Below are 22321 nucleotides of genomic sequence, written 5' to 3' on the forward strand. Positions count from 1 at the left end.
GTGCCACGCCGTGCCACGCCGTGCAACCAGAGCCGCTCCCATCGCCTGGCCGTGCCACGCCGTGCAACCAGAGCCGCTCCCATCGCCTGGCCGTGCCACGCCGTGCAACCAGAGCCGCTCCCATCGCCTGGCCGTGCCACGCCGTGCAACCAGAGCCGCTCCCATCGCCTGGCCGTGCCACGCCGTGCAACCAGAGCCGCTCCCATCGCCTGGCCGTGCCACGCCGTGCAACCAGAGCCGCTCCCATCGCCTGGCCGTGCCACGCCGTGCAACCAGAGCCGCTCCCATCGCCTGGCCGTGCCACGCCGTGCAACCAGAGCCGCTCCCATCGCCTGGCCGTGCCGCGCCGTGCAACCGGAGCCGCTCCCATCGCCTGGCCGTGCCGCGCCGTGCAACCGGAGCCGCTCCCATCGCCTGTCCGTGCCGCGCCGTGCAACCGGAGCCGCTCCCATCGCCTGTCCGTGCCGCGCCGTGCAACCGGAGCCGCTCCCATCGCCTGGCCGTGCCGCGCCGTGCAACCGGAGCCGCTCCCATCGCCTGGCCGTGCCGCGCCGTGCAACCGGAGCCGCTCCCATCACCTGGCTGTGCCGTGCCATCCAGGGTAACCAGAGCCACTCCCGTCACCTGCCCGTGCCTTGCCATGCCGTGCAACCAGAGCCACTCCCATCACCTGGTTGTGCTGCGCCGTGCCATGCAATCAGAGCCACTCCTATCACGTGGCCGTGCCGTGCCATACCACACCAGGCAACCAGGCCCGCTCCCAACACTTGGGCATTCATGCCGGGCCACCAGGGCTGCTCCCAACACCTGGTTGATTGTGCCATGCCGTGCCAGGCCAACTGGGGCCACTCCCAACACCTGGGCGTGCGCACTGTGCTGCGCTGGGCCAACCGGGTAATCTCCCAACGCCTGGGCGTGCCTGCCGGGCCAACCAGGTCAGGGGCCAATCCCAACACCTGATCGTGTGCACCAGTCCAAGTGGGGCTGCTCCCAACATCTGGGCGTGCGTACCGTGCCACGCTGGGCTATCCGGGACCGCTCCCAACACCTGGGTGTGTGTGCCGAGCCAACCGGGGCCACTCCCAACACCTGGGCGTGGGTGCCATGCCGCACCGGGACTACCTGGTACGCTCCCAACACCTGGGTGTGTGTGCTGAGCCAACCGGGGCCACTCCCAACACCTGGGCGTGGGTGCCATGCCGCACCGGGACTATCTGGTACGCTCCCAACACCTGGGTGGGCATGCGTGCCATGCCATGCCAGGCCAACCGGGGCTGCTCTCAACACCTGGGCATGCGAGTAACCAGTGTAGCGGCCACTCCCAACATCTGGGTGTGCGCACCGTGCCACGCTGGGCTATCCGGGACCGCTCCCAACACCTGGGTGTGTGTGCCGAGCCAACCAGGGCCACTCCCAACACCTGGGCGTGGGTGCCATGCCGCACCGGGACTATCTGGTACGCTCCCAACACCTGGGTGGGCATGCGTGCCATGCCATGCCAGGCCAACCGGGGCTGCTCTCAACACCTGGGCATGCGAGTAACCAGTGTAGCGGCCACTCCCAACATATGGGTGTGCGCACCGTGCTGCACTGGGCTAACTGGGTACGCTCATGCCACCTGGCTGAGTGCGCTGGGCTGCGCCGTACAAGCAGGGCCGCTCCCAACACTTGGGCGTGTGCACCGTGCCATGCCGGGCCAACCGGGGCCACTCCCAACACCTGGGTGTGCGTGCCATGCTGCGCTAGGCTAACCAGGTATGCTCCCAACACCTGGGTGTGGATGCTGGGCTGTGCCGGGTCAACCAGAGCTGCTCCCAACACCTAGGCATGCGTGGCATGCCGCACCGGGCCAACCGGGTACTCAACCAACACCTGAGCATGCATGCTGTGCTGCGCTGAGCCAATCGGAGCCGCTCCCAACACCTGGGCATGCACGGCGTACCGTTCCAGGCTAACCCAGCTAGGGGCCAATGTCAACACTTGGGCATGCGCTGTGCCAGGCTAACCGGACCGGGAGCCCCTCCCAACACCTGGGCATGTGCTTAATCGGGGCAGAGGCCAATGCCAACACCTGGGTATGCACGCCCTGCTGTGAACATAAGAACATGAGAATGGCCGTACTGGGTCAGACCAAAGGTCTGTTGACAGTGGCCAGCACCAGGTGCCCCAGAGGGGGTGGACCAAAGACAATGATCAAGCGATCTGTCTCCTGCCATCCCTCTCCAGCCTCTGACAAACAGAGGCCAGGGACACCATTTTATCCCCTGGCTAATAGCCTTTTATGGACCTAACCTCCATGACATCTAGCTTCTCTCTAAACTCTGTTATAGTCCTAGTCTTCACAGCCTCCTCTGGCAAGGAGTTCCACAGGTTGACTACACGCTGTGTGAAGAAGAACTTTCTTTTATTAGTTTTAAACCTGCTACCCATTAACTTCATTTGGTGTCCTCTAGTTCTTCCATTATGGGAACTAATAAATAACTTTTCTTTATTCACCCTCTCCACACCACTCATGATTTTATAGACCTCTATCATATCCCCCCTCAGTCTCCTGTTTTCTAAACTGAAAAGCCCCAGTCGCTTTAACCTCTCTTCATGTGGGACCCGTTCCAAACCCCTAATCATTTTAGTTGCCCTTTTCTGAACCCTTTCCAAGGCCAAAATATCTTTTTTGAGGTGAGGAGACCACATCTGTACACAGTATTCAAGATGTGGGCGTACCATAGTTTTATACAGGGGCAGTAAGACATTCTGTGTCTTATTTTCTAACCCTTTCTTAATAATTCCTAGCATCCTATTTGCCTTTTTGACCGCCGCTGCACACTGTGTGGAAGTTTTCAGAGAACTATACACGATTACTCAAAGATCTCTTTCCTGATTTGTCATAGCCAAATTAGCCCCCATCATACTGTACGTATAGTTGGGGTTATTTTTTCCAACGTTCATTACTTTACACTTGTCCACATTAAATTTCATTTGCCATTTTGTTGCCCAATCACTCAGTTTGGTGAGATCTTTTTGAAGTCCTCCTCAGTCTGCTTCAGTCTTGACTATCAACAGTTTAGTATCATCTGCAAACTTTACCACCTCGCTGCTTACCCCTTCCTCCAGATCATTTATGAATAAGTTGAACAGGATTGGTCCCAGGACTGACCCTTGGGGGACCCCACTAGTTACCCCTCTCCATTCTGAAAATTTACCATTTATTCCTACCCTTTGTTTTTTATCTTTTAACCAGTTCTCAATCCATGAAAGGACCTTCCTTCTTATCCCATGACAATGTAATTTACACAAGAGCCTTTGGTAAGGGACCTTGTCAAAGCTTTCTAAAAATCTAAGTATACTATATCTACCAGATCCCCCTTGTCTGCATGCTTGTTAACCCCTTCAAAGAACTCTAATAGATTAGTAAAACATGATTTCCCTTCACAGACACCATTTTGACTTTTGTCCAACAAATTATGTTCTTCTATGTGCCTGACAATTTTATTCTTTACTATTGTTTCGACTAATTTGCCCGGTACTGAAGTTAGACTTACCGGTCTGTAATTGCCAGGATCGCCTCTAGAGCCCTTTTTAAATATTGGTGTCACGTTGGCTACCTTCCAGTCATTAGGTATGGAAGCTGACTTAAAGGATAGGTTACAAACCACAGATAATAATTCAGCAATTTCCCATTTGAGTTCTTTTAGAACCCTTGGGTCAATGCCATCTGGTCCCGGAGATTTGTTAACAAAGTTTTTCTATTTGTTCCAAAACCTCCTCTAATGACACTTCAATCCGGGACAACTCCTCAGATTCATCACCCACAAAGGACGGTGCAGATTTGGGAATCTCCCTAATGTCCTCAGCCGTGAAGACTGAAGCAGAGAAACCATTTAGCTTCTCTGCAAAGGCTTTATCGCCCTTGGTTACTCCTTTTGAATCTTGATTGTCCAGGGCAGTGTTTCCCAATTGGTGCTCCGTGGAACCCCAGAGTTCCGCAAAGTGAAAGTAAGGGTTCCGCGAGAACGTGGCATTGCCCCGCCCCCTCTTAAAGAGACAGTATTTTGCAGGTTTTTTTGCTCAACCAATTCTGGCGGGGCTTGCTTTTTTTTTTTGCTTGCCAAATTTTACTCTGGGAACCCTAGGGGTTCCTTGAAATTATTTTAAGCTGAAAAGGGTTCCATGGCCAAATAAAATCAGGAAACACTGGTCTAGGGGACCCACTAGACGGGCTAGCTGGGCCAGGAGCCAATCTAAACACCTGTGTATACATGCTGTCCCAGGCTAACCAGGGCAAGGGCCACTGCAAACACCTGGGATTGCACACCGTGCTGGGCTAGCGCACCCTGCTGGGCTAACCCGGCCAGGGGCCACTCCTTACACCTGGGCTTGCACACTGCACTGTGCTGGGCTACTCAGGGCAGGGGATGCTCCCAACACCTGGGATTGTGCAGTGTGCTGGGCTAAGCAGCTCAGGGGCTGCTCCCAACAGCTGGGTGTGCGCGCTGTGCCACACTGGGCTAACCAGGGCAGGGGCTGCTCCAAAGACCTGGGCGTGCGCCCCGTACCAGGCTAACCAAGACAGGGGACACAGGACTGGGGATACTCCAAACATCTGGGCATGTGCGCTGCGCCGGGCTAACTGGGGCAGCGGACACTCCAGACACCTGCCGCTTTTCACATAGATCCTTGTGGCACCTTCGGCCGCTCCAGTTTTTCGGTTACATCCGAGTTTTCATCTGTGTGACTAGAATAGCGTCTGTGATTAGCAATTCTATGCTATGAAACGCAGTTTACAGTCTTTGCATAGTTTAGAGGCTGTGAAAGTGTTATGCTTATAAGAAGCACACGGGATCTTTTTCTGGGGAAAAGGCAATACACCGTGTTTATTGAGAATACAGTAGAGAAGCAGTTAGCATATGCTTTATAAAGACACACAGAGAGAGGGAGACAGGTCCTGCAGATGGTGCATAATTACCAGTCCATGGTGGCTAAGTCAGCAGACTCGGCCGCCGCCTAAGGCGCCGATGCCCGATGATGACATCATGGGGCGCCCACCAATGACCTCAGTCCATTGATGGCCCTGCAGGCGGGGGCGCCAATCGCACATTCCACCTGGGGTGCCAGCTGCTGCAGCCGGCCTCGGGCCGCTCCTGTAAGTCAGTCTTACTGGCCAGGCCAGGCTGACTGCACAAGGAGTCAGGGTTCCTCTGAGACTCCTCTGGGGCTTGGCTTGCAGGATGAACCCAGAGTCCCATGGCAAGAGCTTCCCTTCTTATCCATGTCATTTCCCCTTGGAGTCTGTGGGTTTTGCAGTGTCGTGCTGCCCTCATCCACCATAGGAGATGTTAATCCGTGTTCTCCAGAGTTATCCTTTGATGGTGATTGTCAGGGTTCCCTTGGTTATTTCTCACTCTTGGGAGGGTCTCTGCCTGTCTCCAGGATTCCTCAATGCTGCTAATTCAATTCAGTCTCAAGACACAATGCATGTTTCCTTGTTATGTTCAAAGTTTCCACTTCTTCTTGATCACCTGGGCATCAGTGATGGCTTTCACTCACAAACATCCTCCACTCACACCAAACAACTGCATAGAGTTTTAGACAAGATCAATAGTTTAGGACTTACAGTAATATTATCTAATCATGAGAGACACAGAAAGAAATAGAAACTACAGAACTTATACACAGGTCTTTATATATGAAGTCATTATGCATCATACTTATAGTCTTTAACCAATACTAAAATATACATTTTTGCTACAAAAGTCACAATTAATTCTGTTTCTATAAAGTGATTTTTGCTTCGTCTGAGGGTGAGTTAAACATCTATTTTAACGGTTAATCTCAGCATAGGGGATTTTTGTATCCCTGTTTCTTCTTATGTGTCTTTATATATAATAACCAGGGCTCGCTGAACTGCGGCAAGCCCTGCATGCCAGCCGTGCTGTCTGGCAATTTGCGCATGCGCAGATCGTCCAAACCCGGCTCTACCGGGTTGCAATCTACTCACCACGGGCATTATTTGTTGAGCCCTGATAATAACGACATCTGGCTCATTGGTAAGCTACATCTTCATCCAGTTTTAGATTCACCTTTACAGGCTTTTTTTGTGATGATAAACTTTTAATTCTAGTTGCTGAATAAATTTTTAAATCTAATCTGGCAATTGCCCCATGTTTGTATTCACAATAATGCATCAGTTATAAGAGGAATTTAATAATGGGAACATGTTAGCAGATGAAATTTCAAGACTTAGAAATAAGGCTATAAGGGCCGTAGTAAATAATGCCCACAAACCATTATTATATACTATACATTGTAAAGAACATACAATTAAAACTTTGTATAACCAGTAGCCTTTAGCGAATTAATTCATTGAGTTACTGTGTTTTAAAGAACCCCTCTTTAAAAATGAAGCAAAGATTTGAAAGTGGTGCAAGTAAGAGCAAAAGCAACAGAATGAAGCAGCAGGTAAGAGTTTAAAGCCAACAACATCATTTTGACCATACTGACAGTGACACTTCCAGTTCTGATGATGAAAACTTTGTTCCCCCAAATGACATTTCAATGCCACTGCCTCAAAATGAGGAGGTCATTAATCAAAACACAGAAATGCCAACTGTAGCGAGAGATGCAGAATCTATGCTTGATTTGGAGATTGTGCAGGTGGAAAATGAGGACCTCGGAGATGCTGCGCAATAAGACCAAGAGCTTATGACTAGCACAGGATGCAGTGTAACAACAGTGGCATCAGAACACGGTAGTGGACTTCTTGATAGAACAATGTTGCTCAAATGCAGTGCTTTCTTAAAGTTGGTTGTTTTTCGATTCCAAGGAATACCCTGAAAGATGTTGACAATCATGCTTTTCCCACATGTCTGCTGACAAAAACTCTTCCAAATGGAGAGATCTATACAAGAGATTGGCTCTGCTGGAGCATGGAAAAGCAGGCTCTGTGCTGTGGTGATATTCTGCTTGGAACAGTGCTCTCAGCGCTGCTCCTCACTGTTGGTCTGGTCTTGTCAGGAGGTGGAAGGTATGAGTGATCACTGCCATAGAATCAGTGAACCCTAGAACTGGAAGAGACCTCAAGAGGTCATGGAGTCCAGTCCCCTGCCCTCACGGCAGGACCAAGCACTGATGTCTATCCAATCTGCTCTGACATATCTCTAGTGATGGAGATTCCACAACCTCCCTAGGCAATTTATTCCCGTGTTTAACCACCCTGACAGTTAGTAACTTTTTCCTAATGTCCAACCTAAACCTCCCTTGCTGCAAATTAAGCCCATTGCTTCTTGCCCTATCATCAAAGGCCAAGGAGAACAATTTTTCTTCCTCCTCCTTGTAACACCCTTTCAGATATTTGAAAACTGCTATCACGTCCCTTCTCAGTCTTCTCATTTCTAATCTTAACAAGCCTAATTCTTTCAGTATTCCCTCATCGCTCATGTTTTCTAGGCCTTTAATAATTTTTGTTGCTCTTCTCTGGACCTTCTCCAATTTCTCCACATCTTTCTTGAAATGTGATGCCAGAAATGGACACAATACTCCAGTTGAGGCCTAATCAGCACAGAATAGAGCAGAAAAACGACTTCTCGTGTCTCGCTTACAACACTTCTGTTAATGCATCCCAGAATCATATTTGCTTTTTTTGCAACAGTGTCACACTGTTGACTCATTTTAGCTTGTGGTCCACTGTAATCCCTAGGTCCCTTTCTGCCGGACTCCTTCCTAGACAGTCACTTCCCATTCTGTATGTGGGAAACTGATTGTTCCTTCCTAAGTGGAGCACTTTGCATTTGTCCTTATTAAACTTCATCCTGTTTACCTCAGACCATTTCTCTAAGTTTGTCCAGATCATTTTGAATTATGACCCTATCCTCCAGATTAGTCGCAACCCCTCCCAGCTTGGTATCATCTGCAAACTGAATAAGCGTACTTTCTATGCCATCCTCTAAATCGTTGATGATGATATTGAACAGAACCGGCCCCAAAACAGACCCCTGCAGAACCCTACTTGTTATGCCCTTCCAGCACTATTATGAACAGTTAATAACTACTCTCTGAGAACAATTATCCAGCCAGTTATGTACCCACTTTATAGTACCCCATCTAGGTTGTATTTGCCTAGTTTACTGATAAGGTCATGCAAGACCATGTCAATGATTACTAAAGTGTAGGTATACCTCGTCACCGTTTCTCCCTCATCCACAAGGCGTGAGACCCTGTCCATGTTGCACAGCTCACCAATCCGAGGAGCATTGGCTCTGCCCTCCCTGTAGAAGATATTAATGATATTGGTGCTGGCCCTCTGGGGGAGGTAGAGCCATTTTCTCATCTGCTGCCAAATGGTGCCATCTGCTTTGTTCAGGGGCACTTTGGCCGTGACTGAGCTCCTGAGGATGAAGGAGGTATGGGGGTCAGGAACATGTTGAGTGCGTTTATCTTTTGCCAGGGGTAAGCAGGGAGGAGTTGGTACTGGCCATGTCATGTGGGATCTTGGCTATGGTGTCTGTCAGACAGACTCCTGTAGATGTGCCCAGGTGCTGGCGTATCTGCCTCCCTTCCAGGGAGGCCATAGGCTCACCCTGAGTCTAGAGCAGCAGTTCCCAACCTTTTCCAGAGGGAGACCCATTTTGACAAATCTGGAAGACTTGGTGACCCAAGGCAATTCAAAAAAGGGGCGTGGGGGGGCAGAGCCACCTGGGGAGACGCTTGGCGACCCTTCTGAAATGTAATGGTGACCCATACTTGGGTCACAAACCATAGGTTGGGAAAACCTGATCTAGAACCATGTGGTCCAGACCAGGTCCCTGACACACCGTCACCATGACGGGAGGTGCACTTCTTTGCATTACAGGGGAGGTCTGGCCATCGGACGGCTCAGCTGGTGATGTCAAGCATCTGCCGGAGGCCCTCTGAGCAGTCCGTCACCAGGACCAGGCCATACACCTAGACCAAGATGTCAGTTCTCTTGCCTTTAGGCTGAACCCAGACAGGCCGCTAGAGATGGCTCGGAGGAGCAGTTGCATAGCCAGGTTGAAGACTATGGGGCTGAGGGGGCAGCCCCACTTCATGCTGCAGTGGATGGGAATGGCATCTGTCACTCCACCCATGGAGAAGCTGGTGGTGGTGCAGTCCCGGTAGAGGTCTTGGAGCGACTGGAGAGCGGGTCTCAGCATCCCAGACTCTCTGCGAGTGTCGAAAATGTGGTGGTGGGGAATGGACCAGAAGGCATTGGCCAAGTTAAGCCAGGCTACATCGCACTGCCTCCGAGGTCTCCTGGCTGCCTGGATGGCCAGCTGACGGACAAAGTTGTGTTTGGAGCATCCCTCAGAAGGGCTCCATGTCCTCTGAAGTGTCCCCTCACCTGGCCCAGTCTGTTATCCCGCTATGAGGCAGCTGATGTATAGCTTGTAAATGGTGGAGCAGAGGGAGACGGGCCTCCAGATGCTGACATTGTCTCGTTCACCTTTCTGGTGGACAAGGACCGGCATGGATCTCTTCCAGGAGCCAGGAATGCAGTGGAACCACTTACATCTGCGAGCAGCAGACAGGCAGGGTGGCGCATCTTTAGTAGCTGATCCCGTGTGCTTGTCTTTCTAGGGCCGTTCCTTGGTCTTCGTCAGCCTGGCCATCACCTCCTTCGAGGTGAAAGCTCTGATTCCAGTCAATCCAGGCCCAGCAAGCAGGAGGCTCCCGGGGGTCAGGAGAGGCAGCTCCAAGGCAAAGAGCAGGACATGTGCAGCAGTGCGGGGCAGGGAAGCTGAAATGGCTGGGCCAAACCAGTCAGGATCCCTTGTCAGGGGCTCTAAGATCTACCAGTAGATCTCAATCTCCTGGCTGGTGACCACTGGATTAGAATATTAAATAACGGGGGGCCAGGCTGGCCCCTGCCTGCAATGGGTCCTGTGGGGCAGGAGCTGCTCCAGCCCCTGTGGTTAACTGGAACTGATAAGTATTCCCCATTGCGGGTGATGCTTGCAGTCAGTTAACTTTTCACGTCCCTATAGTATACAGGAATAAAAGCACTTCTGTACTAATCGGCCAGCGTTTCATATTAGGGAGACTGTACTTCTTTAACCAGGCAGATATTTAATGGGGGTGAAAATTATGTATATAGACACACCCAAATTTAACAGTGGCCATCTGTGAGAAACAGATTTCATGGAAAATGTACACAACAGAATAGCGAAGGTCAGAGGAAGGGAAGAAGTGAAGCACAAGACAGCCGTAGTTTAACAAAGGTCTTATGGAAAATACTTAATGGGACCCCAAATGAAGTGCCATTTAATACACATTGGGGAAGCACTTTGCGTGTTTTGTCACCTGACCCTACTTTGCATACTGAGGCTATTGCTCACCCTGTCCTGGCAATTTCAGTATGAGGCATGAACATGAATTTGGGGTGGATGAAAATCCATCGGTTCTGTGCTTCCTAGCAGTGCAAGAGAACTCCTGCTTTCCCAGAACTCTGCCGCCTGGCCAGGCCTATGCTGTAGCAGGAATGACGACTCATCAGGGAGGCAGGAGACTGGCTAACATTTGACACTCCTGCCTAGTAGAAAACTCCAATTCATAGATTTCAAGTAGAGAACTAAGCCCAGGGCAGCCTATACTACAAGGCTGCGTCTAGACTGGCAGGATTTTCCGCAAATGCTTTTAACGGAAAAGTTTTCCATTAAAAGCATTTGCAGAAAAGCGTGTCTAGATTGGCAGGAGGCTTTTCTGCAAAAGCACTTTTTGTGGAAAAGTGTCCGTGCCAATCTAGACGCGCTTTTGCGCAAAAAAGCCCCAAGCGCCATTTTCGCGATCGGGGCTTTTTTGTGCAAAACAGCCCTGTGCTGTCTACACTGGCTCCCTTATGCAAATGATTTGCACAAGAGGGCTTTTGCCCGAACGGGAGCAGCACAGCATTTCCTCTAGAAGCGCTGATTTCAGACAGTAGGAAGTCAGTGTCCTTGCAGAAATTCAAGCGGCCAGTGTAGACAGCTGGCAAGTTTTTCCGCAAAAGCGACTGATTTTGCAGAAAAACTTGCCAGTCTAGACGCAGCCCAAACGTACTGAGGCTCAGCTGCACCCAGGCAGCGTGTCTGGTGAAGATGCTCCAGCCCAGCAGAAGAGAGCTCTCCCAGCAGCGCAATCATTCCGTGTCTGTGGGAGGCGGCAGCTTTGCTGGCGGCAGAGGCTCCCCTAACAATCACACTGCTGACAGACAGGGCTACACCAGTACAACCGCGTCGGTCAGGAGCAGTGTTCCTTTAAGCTGAGCTGCCCAGCTGATTAGCAGAGTGCCCACAATTAGGTTTTTGGTTTCTACTGGGTGCACGTGCCTCGACACCCGTAAAAATGGATCCTGCACATGGGTGGGAAAAATCCGCACATGGTGGAAAAGATTAGAGGGAACGCTGTTCCACAGCCCGAGTGACAGTTATACTGCAGCAAGCATGAAGCATGACCAAGGCTGCCAAGTAATCTTGGTCAGAGCTCCCTCAAGAGAAAACGTGGTTCACACACCTCGTCTGGTGTTTAACAGGCATATGGCATCGCATTAGCGTGTGACCACCTCCTAGTTTGCAACACACATTAGACCTCCTGTGCAGAGGTGAATTATGGTTTTGTGGGGCCCTGGACTGACTCTCCCTACCCCTTCTGCCTGCACACCCCACAGCTTCCCCTCCTGGCACTCCTGCTGGAAGGGGTCAGGGTTTGCCCAGCACTGCCCTCCTGCCAGGCACAGCAGGCATGAGGGCACCCATTTTTCCAGAACCTCTAGACACGGGCCCTGTTGGCCCAGTGGCTAATCCACCACTGCTGGTAAGAGCACTTTGTACTAAATATTATGTTCTAATAGTAGGAGTGTAACAAGAGAAGGAACATTTCCCTTCCTTACATTTTATGTACTTACATTAACAGCCTTTACTGCTACCTCTAAAGAGCCTTCGGAAACTTCAACCTGTCCAGAATGCGGCTGCTCAAGTTTTAAGCAACACTAGTTATACAGAGCACAGTATGCCGGTGCTTCGGCAGCTGCCCTGGCTTCCGGTATGTTTCTGGGCACAATTTAAGGTTTTAGTAATGACCTATGAAGCCTTAAATGAGTTGGGTCCAGGGTATCTGAAGGACTGTCTTCTCCCATATGAACCTGCCCGGGGATTGAGGTCAGCGGGGGAGACTTTGCTTCGTGTTCCCCCACTTGCGAAGATAAGATTAACATCTACGCGGAACAGGGCATTCTCAGCTTTTGCTCCCAGGCTGCGGAATTCTCTTCCTCGGGATAGTCGCATGGTGCCAACGCTAGCGTTGTTTTGGCATGAGGCTAAAGCCACCCATTTTACTCATGCTTTTATTAATATTTGAGGGTATGTCTACACTACCCCGCTAGTTCGAACTAGCGGGGGTAATGTAGTCATCCGCAGTTGCAAATGAAGCCCGGGATTTGAATTTCCCGGGCTTCATTTGCATGAAGCCGGCTGGCGCCATTTTTAAATGCCAGCTAGTTCGGACCCCGTGCCGCGCGGCTACATGCGGCATGGACTAGCTAGTTCGGATTAGGTTTCTTATCCGAACTAGCTGTACGCCTCGTGGAACATACATAGGTCTGCTATCAGGTTGGCAGTGGTGTCCAACAACCACAGGACATACCACACTAATACCAACCCTGGTACCTTCCCTTGCAATAAACCCCGTTGCCAGCTTTGTCCACATTCACTCTGCTGATACCATTATTGGGCCTAACCAAGTGAGTTATAAGATCAAGAACACATATTCCTGCGCACCCAGAAATATAATTTAAGCAATCATGTGCCGAAAGTGTCCGTCTGCTATGTACATTGGACAAACGTCTCAGACACTTCGCCAAAGGATCAATGCCCACAAAACAGACATTAGACAGGATCACAAAGAAAAAACAGTTTCTTACCATTTCAACCAGAAAGGACACAGTCTCAACGACTTAATTACCTGCATCTTGCTCCAGAAGCCTTTTAAATCTGCACTTGAAAGGGAATCCTCTGAACTGTCATTCATGCTAAAATTCGACACTCTACGTGTCGGTCTCAACAAAGACACTAACTATCTTACCCATTACAAAGATAGCTTCCCCAGTTATCACCTCTAATGCCATTAGCTCACAGACATTTACCTCCCCCCCATCCCCCTTCTGTTCTGAAATGTGATTTGTCCTTTTCATGTGTGTTCATTTTTTTAATTGTATCCTTTGGTATATATGGTTGTGACTATTTTCTTCCAATATTTGATCTGAGGTAGTGGGTCTGGCCACGAAAGCTCATCACCTGCTAAACCATCTTGTTAGTCTTTAAAGTGCTACATAGTCCTGTGTTTTGTTTCAGCTACACCAGACTAACACGGCTACATTTCTATCTGTATTTTTTCTGTTTATTTAAAATATTCAAGGTGGCTTACAAGAACAGAAAGGTGGGGTAAAAATATTTTAATAAATTAATGGGGGTTTTTTTGCATTGAATTTCCTTAAGGGGTTTTTCTTAGGGAGCAATGGTGGCGGGACAATTATATTCCCCAGAGTTCCCAAGAGGTCAGCAGTCATTGCTGATCTCACAGAAGCCCCATGTGTGCAGAAGCATCTACTATCTCATCATCAGCTGCTAGCATCAAAGGGAGACAGACGCTAGGAGCCACTGCACCCCAGGAAGTATGGAGGTGCCACCTCTGTAATACTAGCAGTAGCAGAGTGAAATGGAGGAGACAGATCTCTAAAGTTTAGGCTGTGTGGGGTTTTCATGAGAGCAGCACTGACCAGCCCCTGGTGAACAGCCAGACCTGAGAAATTGCCTGTATGCTTACTGGCATTAACACTGCAAAGTTCTGAAGGGGGTGAGCTGCCCCTTTGCTACGGCTATTGTCTGTCTGGGGACCGTTTTCAAGGCTCCGAAGGGCAGGCGTGCTTTATGGCAGCTGTGCCGGGGTAGCGGACTCTCCAGTACAGAACAAGAGGCATGTCAGGCTCGTCTGAACACAGAATTGTACCAGTTCCACTCAGGCCATGTCTATGATCAGAGCACTCCACTGCATCTTGGCAAGGGTAGCTAGGAGCAGTCTCCCATCAGCCTAGGTGCATCTACAGTGGGAGTCCTCTGGGCATACCCATGGTGCTCAGCAGTGGGCCTGGGCACACCCGGAGCAACCCAAGCAGCAAGGGTGGCACAGGCTGCAGGAGGGCATGCGGCACCGATTCAGTGAACCTGGCCGAGCTTTGCTAGCATGTGCCCAGGAGCAGATGGCCACTCCTCTCCAGCCCAAAGTCTCACTCACAGGCCGGCCTTGGCAGGTTCAGACCGAGTGGGGTTTCCAAAGGGTTTTGGCTTAGCCACCCCCATAGAAATGAACAGCCAACTTCCCAGTCACACACATGGGAGCAGAGTCACAGCAACGTCCAGCGCTCCTGAAAATCCCATCTCTAGCCACTGGGTGTGTGAAAGACACCCCCAGCTACTGCACACTACAGGCCGTACAGTGGCACAGCTGGGCTGCTGCAGCTGCTCTGTTCTGAGCGGAGAGGGCATCCATCTGCCTAATTACACCACCCCTAATGAGCAGCCCAAACCTATGGTGGCAGCAACGCCTCCTGCCGACACAGGGCTGTCCACACCTGCGCTTTTGTCACACCCCAGCTAGTGTAGACATAAACGGAGAATCTAGACCGTGAAGAGTGACTGCAAACAGAGCACGATGGGTTTCATACAACCACTGGAATCAGTGGAAATAACCCAACCTCCCCCTAAGCTGCATGGTTTCTAGTAAGCCCTACGCAGGGGTGTAGGGCTGCAGCAGGGCAAAATGTCAGGTACGCTTGAGTCTCAACCCTCTGCCTCACCTTGAACCTCCCCCAGCCCTGAACACACTCATCCCTGGCTCCAGCCCTGAGCCCCTCTCCAACCTCCTACACCCCAAATCCCTCAGCTCCATCTTGAAGCCTGCGGCCCCAGCCAGAGCCCTCAAACTCCTGCATCCCAACCCTCTGCCCCAACCCCGAGCCCCTCCTGAACACAGACTCTCTTGGCCTCACGCCTGCCAAATGAATTTTGTTCTGTGCACCAATACAAAGGTGATGTGTCACTCATCACCTCCACAGTGGTGCACGAGAAAATTCATTCTGGGAAAAATTAGAGAGAACATTGATCATGACTACTCCCATGTGATCTCTGAAAAACTGTCCCAGGTGTGGTGGGACTCGAGATAAGAGTTCATTTTCTTCCCAGCAGGCCTGCCACCAGCTTCTTATTCTGTGATAGGGGGCTTGAACTATATCAGCGTTCAGTGATTCCACTGTAACCGAGCTCAGAATGGAGTTTGGCTCCTTCTCCCAAACCTCACAAAATCAACACAGCCTATGTGCTCACCAAAGGCAGCAGCACAGCTGTGGACACACACGCTGTGTTGGCAATCGCTGACGTTTAAATACTATTTAAGGAAAGTCTGTTTCTACCAAGGATGTTAGAAGGTAAACCTGTAACTGCCAAGCGTCTCAGTGGTGATGGTGAGGGCTCTGCAGCATACGCTTCAATAAGCTTCGTAGTGCAGAGCCTGCAGCGAAGCGTCCCCAGGAACGGGACCGCCAGACCCTGCTGGACCCAATCTCAGGGAGGCCTCACTGCCTTAGCAAAGGATCCCTGGGAGTGGGCAGAGTGTAAGCGAGAACAGTGCCGGATACGCATCCACTTCTCAGTTCCTCCCCAGCCCTAGTTCTACTCTCACAGATTCATGAAGGCTGCAGGAATTTCTCAAAGCTGTGAGAATGTACAAGGGTTCCGAACGCACCTAGGAGATCTCCCAGCTTCGGACTACGGTCCCTCGTGGGCCTCAGCCTGGGTCCCCTTCTCCCTCCTTCCATCACAGAATTCATTGTCTTGCTGCCACCTTCAAGAATGCTGCTCTCTCACATCATTTCCTATGAGAAAGGCTCATAGTCCTATTGACCTGGCTCCGCTTCCTGTCTCGCTTTTACTGTCCTCTCCTCTCCCATGACAATCACTGGGCTTCAGCACCCATCCCACTTGCACACACCCCTTTCTCCTGCCTGGTGATCAGTCTCCTTCCCAGCCGCCTGTACCTTCAGACTCCACCCCACAACAGCGGTAACTACAGCTACTGTCTCCATCTGATGGCATTGCTGTGTGTGTGTCTGCGCATGCGCCCGTACACACACATACACACACGTGTAAAATTCTGATGTTCGCCACAGCTGCTCCCGGCCCGGAGAAGAGACGTTCTGCAGACCATGGTTTGGGCACTAGAAATTGCTCTGTGGCCCCAATTCCCTTGCTAGCACCCTACTTCTTTCCTAAGCTCTTTGAATGAGTTTCCCATGCTCAGTGCACTGACCTCCTCGTCTGCAACTGCCTCCTTGATCCCCTGTGGACCTGCTTCTGCTCCTCCCCTGACTGTCTACAAGCCTCTTCTCCGCTCTTACACTCAGTCCCACTGTAGACCCTTTGTCTTCTCTTTGAGACCCTCTCTTGTGGGGGCTAGTGACCCTGAAGCATAAGGGCAGTGGTCAGGGTGCACAAGTGCTTCTTAGATTTTGAGTGCTTGACTTTGCAACCTTAATATTTTGACTTTTTAAAATAAAGTTTAATATTTACATTGCAAAGGGTCTTAGAGGCCAAACTGGAATCACATTGTGCTGCATATGCAGGGAGAGAAGCTTACCATCTAAGACACATGCCATACGAAGGGGGGGCTAGCTGGAGGCACTGTTTATATGCATACAATAAAGAATGTTTTTCCCAATCCTGCAAATGATTGTTCTCTCCCTCACCCTAGCTGCCACTGAGGCAGATTTCTTTTAGATCTGAGTGGAGATTTACAGCAGCAGAGGACAATTCCTGGCTGCCCTGATCAGGTGAAGGAAGTGTTCAGTGAAAAGGGGGGGCAGGAACAACGGTGTTTGTGTGAGAAGCCGAAGAACCGGCAGGTGAGTTGGCATTGTTGGTGAAGCAGATTATCTTGTGACATCTTGAACCATACTCTTCCTTTTCCTTTCTGCTGCCCCAACCCAGGGTCCTGCATTAGTTCTCTTTGGCCTGGACTTCTGTAACCTCCTTTTACTCAGCTTTCCTGGCTCTCTCTTTTCCCATCTAACATCCTGCAGCTAAAATCCATTTCCTTCCCTGCAGCCTCAGCCAGGCATCCTCCTCCCTGTAGCCCGTTACTGCCCTCTGCCTCTCTGAATCCAGGCCCAGCTCCTGCCTCGCGTTCTCCCCTTTCTCACTAAGACTCCCTAGTGAGTTACCCCCTGGGGCGTGCAATTGAAGAGGGAGATATTGGGAGAGGGATGGTGCCCCCCCAACTTGCTTCTGTCCTCCTCCCCTGGGGAAGAGGTGGATTGGGAATTGAGGGTGCAAGTGAGTGTTCTTGGGAGCTGAATGGGATGAGGGGGAATGGGGGTGTTTCCAAGGAGGACAGAGGGGACACATGCAGCTCTCCACTGAAATCAAGGGGAAGAGGACGGAAGGGATCTCAAAGATGTGAAGGTGTGAGGGCAGGGGAGGGGTGAGGGGATGGAGATGGCTGAAGGGATGGGGGGGCAAGTGTTCCCAAGAAGTAATGTGGGGGGCAAATGGGAATCTTATGCGATTCAAGAAGGAAGGCATGTGAAAGGTCTGGCGCCCTGGGGAATCGGGCAGGTGGGTGTATAGGGAGGATGGGTGGAGGGAGGATGGAGGTGTGTACAAGAGAAGGAATAGTGGAGGGGATATGGGGGGGTGTTTATGAGGACCTCGGAGTATGTGTGTGTGTGCGTGACAGGAAATAATATCCAAAGTGGATGGGGATTGCATGTGAGGGAATGGGGGTAGTCATGAGGGAAGACGAGTGGAAGATGGAGGAATGACAAGAAATAATAGTGTCCAGCATAGATGGGAATGTATGTGAGGGCTCCTGAGGGGAGCAAGACAATGAGGCTGTCCCCAGGGAATGGTGGAGAAGTGGAGGGGGGTTGTATGTGAGGGGATATGCAGCATCCAAGGGGAAACGGTGGGTGTGTGGCGGGGGGCAGAAGGGAGTCACCAGGAGATAAGGGTTGTGCAGGGGAAATGTGTGTGTGGTGAGAGTAAGGAAGGCAGGATGTCTCTGGGGGGCTGGAGAACGTGTAAGGGGATGATGGGTGTGCTTGGGACAGTGCAGTGTGTTGGGAGGGAGCAGTGCATGTGTGAGAGGAAAAGGGGATGGGGTTGTCTAGGAGAAGACAGATGTGCGTCTGAGAGGCTGGAGGAGCCCACAGGAGATGGGGTGTGTTGAGGGAAAGGGGCACGTGTGTAAGGGGATAGGGATTAGTGGGGGAGGGGTGTTAGAGGATGCGTGAGGAGACAGGAAATATCTGGGAGGAGAGGGCTGTGTATGGCAGAGTGCAGGGGAAGAGGGGGAGCTCTCGGAGTGAAGAGCAGTGTGAGAAGGGAATGGAGGTCGCTGGGGGGCAAGGAGAATGTGCATGTTTGAAGGGGGAGGGAGGGCTGTGAGGGAATGGAGTAGAGGGAGGGGGCTCCTGACGGGTGGGTGGAAGGGTACATGTGCCATGGGGCCAGAGGGTGGCTGGGAGTAGGCGGGTTCCAGGGGGCAGGCATGTGTGTGAGGAGGGATTGGGGTGTTTTGGGTGGGGTCCCAGGAACAGGTGGTTCCGCCCATGGGGATGGGCGAGAGATTCCTCCCAGGAGGGAGGTGAGGTGTGGGGGATCCCTGGGAGCAAGGCTCCAGCATGTGTATGAGGAATGGGGGTCCCAGAAGGGTGGGGATTGATGGGGGCCTGGCAGGGATTCAGCGGGCCCGGGGGCGTCAGTGGGCGGGTCCTGGCAGGGATTCAGCATCGCGGGGAGGGGGGAGAGGTCAGTGGGTGGGGCCTGGTGGAGCTTCAGCAGGGCGGGGGGGCGGGGGGACGTCAGTGGGCGGGGCCTGGCGGGGAACCAGCAGGGCCCGGGGGGGGGTCAGTGGGCGGGGCCTGGCAGGGATCCAGCAGGGCCCGGGGGGGGGTGTCAGTGGGCGGGGCCTGGTGGAGCTTCAGCAGGGCGGGGGGGCGTCAGTGGGCGGGGCCTGGCGGGGAACCAGCAGGGCCCGGGGGGGATCAGTGGGCGGGGCCTGGCGGGGATCCAGCAGGGCCGGGGGGGGGGTGTCTGTGGGCGGGGCCTGGCGGGGACCAGCAGGGCCGGGGGGGGTGACAGTGGGCGGGGCTTGGCGGGGATCCAGCAGGGCCGGGGGGGGTGTCTGTGGGCGGGGCCTGGCGGGGATCCAGCAGGGCCCGGGGGGGGGGGTGTCTGTGGGCGGGGCCTGGCAGGGATCCAGCAGGGCCCGGGGGGGGGGGAGGTGTCTGTGGGCGGGGCCTGGCGGAGATCCAGCAGGGCCCGGGGGGGGGGTCAGTGGGCGGGGCCTGGCGGGGATCCAGCAGGGCCCCGGGGGGGTCAGTGGGCCGGGCCTGGCGGGGATCCAGCAGGGCCCGGGGGGGGCGGGTGTCAGTGGGCGGGGCCTGGCGGGGATCCAGCAGGGCCCGGGGGGTGTCTGTGGGCGGGGCCTGGCGGAGATCCAGCAGGGCCCGAGGGGGGGGTCAGTGGGCGGGGCCTGGCGGGGATCCAGCAGGGCCCGGGGGGGGAGGTGTCTGTGGGCGGGGCCTGGCGGGGATCCAGCAGGGCCGGGGGGGGGGGGTGTCAGTGGGCGGGGCTTGGCGGGGATCCAGCAGGGCCGGGGGGGGGGTCTGTGGGCGGGGCCTGGCGGGGATCCAGCAGGGCCCGGGGGGGGGGGGTGTCTGTGGGCGGGGCCTGGCAGGGATCCAGCAGGGCCCGGGGGGGGGAGGTGTCTGTGGGCGGGGCCTGGCGGAGATCCAGCAGGGCCCGGGGGGGGGTTAGTGGGCGGGGCCTGGCGGGGATCCAGCAGGGCCCGGGGGGGGGGGTGTCAGTGGGCCGGGCCTGGCGGGGATCCAGCAGGGCCCGGGGGGGGGGTGTCAGTGGGCGGGGCCTGGTGGGGATCCAGCAGGGCCCGGGGGGGGGTGTCTGTGGGCAGGGCCTGGCGGGGATCCAGCAGGGCCCGGGGGGGGGGGGTTTGTCTGTGGGCGGGGCCTGGCGGGGATCCAGCAGGGCCTGGGGGGGGGAGGTGTCTGTGGGCTGGGCCTGGCTGAGATCCAGCAGGGCCCGGGGGGTGTCTGTGGGCGGGGCCTGGCGGGGATCCAACAGGGCCCGGGGGGGTGGTCAGTGGGCGGGGCCTGGCGGGGATCCAGCAGGGCCGGGGGGGGGGGGAGGTGTCTGTGGGCGGGGCCTGGCGGGGATCCAGCAGGGCCCGAGGGGGGGGGTCAGTGGGCGGGGCCTGGCGGGGATCCAGCAGGGCCCGGGGGGGTCAGTGGGCGGGGCCTGGCGGGGATCCAGCAGGGCCCGGGGGGGGTGTCTGTGGGTGGGGACTGGCAGGGATCCAGCAGGGCCCGGGGGGGGGGGGGGATGTCTGTGGGTGGGGCCTGGCAGGGATCCAGCAGGGCCCGAGGGGGGGGGTCAGTGGGCGGGGCCTGACGGGGATCCAGCAGGGCCGGGGGGGGGGGGGGGGAGGTGTCTGTGGGCGGGGCCTGGCGGGGATCCAGCAGGGCCCGGGGGGGGTCAGTGGGCGGGGCCTGGCGGGGATCCAGCAGGGCCCGGGGGGGGGGGGGAGGTGTCAGTGGGCGGGGCCTGGCGGGGATCCAGCAGGGCCCGGGGGGGGGGAGGTGTCAGTGGGCGGGGCCTGGCGGGGATCCAGCAGGGCCGGGGGGGGGGGAGGTGTCAGTGGGCGGGGCCTGGCGGGGATCCAGCGGGGCCCGGGGGGGTCAGTGGGCGGGGCCTGGCGGGGATCCAGCAGGGCCCGGGGGGGAGGAGGTGTCAGTGGGCGGGGCCTGGCGGGGATCCAGCGGGGCCGGGGGGGGGGGGAGGTGTCAGTGGGCGGGGCCTGGCGGGGATCCAGCAGGGCCCGGGGGGGGGGGAGGTATCAGTGGGCGGGGCCTGGCGGGGATCCAGCGGGGCCCGGGGGGGTCAGTGGGCGGGGCCTGGCGGGGATCCAGCGGGGCCGGGGGGGGGAGGTGTCAGTGGGCGGGGCCTGGCGGGGATCCAGCAGGGCCCGGGGGGGGGAGGAGGTGTCAGTGGGCGGGGCCTGGCGGGGATCCAGCGGGGCCGGGGGGGGGGGAGGTGTCAGTGGGCGGGGCCTGGCGGGGATCCAGCAGGGCCCGGGGGGGGAGGTGTCAGTGGGCGGGGCCTGGCGGGGATCCAGCAGGGCCGGGGGGGGAGGTGTCAGTGGGCGGGGCCTGGCGGGGATCCAGCAGGGCCGGGGGGGGGAGGTGTCAGTGGGCGGGGCCTGGCGGGGATCCAGCAGGGCCGGGGGGGGGAGGTGTCAGTGGGCGGGGCCTGGCGGGGATCCAGCAGGGCCGGGGGGGGGAGGTGTCAGTGGGCGGGGCCTGGCGGGGATCCAGCAGGGCCCGGGGGGGGGGAGGTGTCAGTGGGCGGGGCCTGGCGGGGATCCAGCGGGGCCGGGGGGGGGGAGGTGTCAGTGGGCGGGGCCTGGCGGGGATCCAGCAGGGCCCGGGGGGGGGGAGGTGTCAGTGGGCGGGGCCTGGCGGGGATCCAGCGGGGCCGGGGGGGGTCAGTGGGCGGGGCCTGGCGGGGATCCAGCAGGGCCCGGGGGGGGGGGAGGTGTCAGTGGGCGGGGCCTGGCGGGGATCCAGCGGGGCCGGGGGGGGGAGGTGTCAGTGGGCGGGGCCTGGCGGGGATCCAGCGGGGCCGGGGGCCCGGCAGTGGGCGGGGCCGGCGGGGGAAGTGGGGCTGCGCGCGGGGGCGGGTGGGGGTCCGGCTGCAGCCCAGCCCGGGGGCGGGGCCGTGTCCCGGGCCCCCGCGAAGCTCCGCCCGGCCGCGCTGTCACTCACCGCCCGGGGGAGACGCTCCAGCTCCGGGGAGGCGGCGTTGCCCGAGCGAGCGGGCGAGCGGGCGGGCGGCTCCCGAGTGGCGCAGGTAGGGCGGGCCCGGCGCGCTCGCAGGGCAGGGGCGGCCGGGGCCCGGCACCGGGGGCCCGAGGCAGGGCCGGCCCGCAGCGGCGTGGCGCGGGCCCGAGAGGGTTAACGGGGCAGACGGCCGCGGGGGGGCGGATCCGCTCCGCGTTTTGAGGGCAGCCGCCAGGAGGGGGCGATGCAGACGGGGCCGTTCCGCGCCGGGGTTTCAGCCCCGGGCGGGCGCGTGGCTGCGGCGGAGGCTGCCCCGCTCCGGCTTTCCCGGGCCCCGCGCCAGCCCCGGGCCGCTGCGCCGCTCCGATCCCGGAGTTCGCCCCGCGTTTTCGCGACGCCCTGCAAAGCCAAGGCGCTGCCTCCGAT

General features: G+C 55.9%; 1 protein-coding gene and 1 long non-coding RNA gene across 2 annotated transcripts in view; one reads left to right on the forward strand and one right to left on the reverse strand.

The window, feature by feature from the left end:
• Positions 1-417: 417 nt before the first annotated feature.
• Positions 418-22002, reverse strand: LOC142825861 (uncharacterized). Its single transcript, XR_012900197.1, has 3 exons — positions 21881-22002; positions 8172-15913; positions 418-5570 (listed from the first exon to the last, which is right to left on the reverse strand). It is a non-coding gene; the product is annotated as an uncharacterized LOC142825861 (long non-coding RNA).
• The window catches only part of ZMYM3 (zinc finger MYM-type containing 3), a 60681-nt gene continuing 60172 nt past the window's right edge, over positions 21813-22321 (forward strand). The window contains exon 1 of the mRNA XM_075918002.1: positions 21813-21965. The gene's annotated coding sequence lies outside the window, so the exon portion shown is untranslated. The remainder of the gene's footprint in view (positions 21966-22321) is intronic.

Source organism: Pelodiscus sinensis, unplaced genomic scaffold (genome assembly GCF_049634645.1).
Source record: "Pelodiscus sinensis isolate JC-2024 unplaced genomic scaffold, ASM4963464v1 ctg60, whole genome shotgun sequence".
In the NCBI taxonomy this organism is placed as follows: domain Eukaryota; kingdom Metazoa; phylum Chordata; order Testudines; family Trionychidae; genus Pelodiscus; species Pelodiscus sinensis.